The sequence below is a fragment of the Lepus europaeus genome, chromosome 2 (assembly GCF_033115175.1).
Source record: "Lepus europaeus isolate LE1 chromosome 2, mLepTim1.pri, whole genome shotgun sequence".
NCBI classification, from domain to species: Eukaryota; Metazoa; Chordata; class Mammalia; order Lagomorpha; family Leporidae; genus Lepus; species Lepus europaeus.
In genome coordinates, this window is record NC_084828.1 from 92,721,148 (window position 1) to 92,722,444 (window position 1,297).

Consider the following 1,297-nt stretch of genomic DNA (forward strand, 5'->3'; position numbering starts at 1 on the left):
AGACATATATGTCAGTATTGGGAAAGGCAGTGTCAGGGGCGTGCACCTTCAACTCCCACCATTAGGGATATCCTGAGATTCAAATGTTAAAGCTAAGACATGGGCCCTGGACTTCAATATCCTTCTGGTGCCTCCTAAAGGTAAATAAGGGGCTGGTGCTATGGCACAGTGGGTTAAGCTGCCGCCTGCAGTGCTGGCATCCCATATGGGCACTGGTTCAAGTCCTAGCTGCTCCACTTCCCATCCAGCTCTCTGCTATGGCCTGGGAAAGCAGTAGAAGATGGCCCAAGTACTTGGGCCCCTGCACTGGCGTGTAAGACCTGGAAGAAGCTCCAAGTTCCTGGCTTCTTATAGGCTCAGCTCCAGCTGTTGTCGCCAATTGGGGAGTGAACCAGTGGATGGAAGACCTCTCTCTCTCTCTCTCTCTCTCTGCCTCTCCTCTCTCTGTGTAACTCTGACTTTCAAATACATAAATAAATCTTTTTTAAAAAGTAAATAAAAACTCTTTTGGCCAAGAAACATAAGAACTTCATAAATAAAGCTCTACTTAAGGCAAGACTACAAGCAAAAGTTACAAAGCCTATTAAAAACTAATCAACAGTGAGAGACTGGCACTGTGGTGTAGTGGGTAAAGCCTCTGCCTAAGGTGCCGGCATCCCATATGGGTGCTGGTTCAAGTCCCGCCTGCTCCTCTTCTGATCCAGTTCTCTGCTATGGCCTGGGAAAACAGTAGACGATGGCCCAAGTCCTTGGGCCCTGCACCTACGTGGGAGACCAGGAAGAAGCTCCTGGCTCCCGGCTTCAGATCAGCCCAGCTACAGCCATTGTGGCCGTTTGGGGAGTGAACCAGCAGATGAAAGACCTCTCTGTTTCTTCCTCTGTCTGTAACTCTACCTCTCAAAGAAATAAATAAAATCTGTAAAAAATTTTTTAAAAGTAAGATGTACTCCAAGGAATTAAAATAATCAATATTTTCTACAGAGAACATAAAACAAATAAGTTTAAAGACCCAAAAGAAAGAACAAAAAGTTTTTTTTAAAAATTGTGAAAAAAAGACAAATTTGACTTACATAGAACCACTGAAATAAAAAAAATACATCTATTCATTTATTCACTCACAATTCTAGTTGTTGAACTTTTATTTTATTTTTAAAGATTTATTTACTTATTTAAAAGGCAGAGTTGGGGGGGTGTGGGAGAGAGATCTTCCATCTGCTGGTTCACTCCCCAAATGACCACAAAGGCAGGACCAAAAAGGCAGGACCTCAAAGCCAGGAGCTTCTTTCAGGTCTCCTAC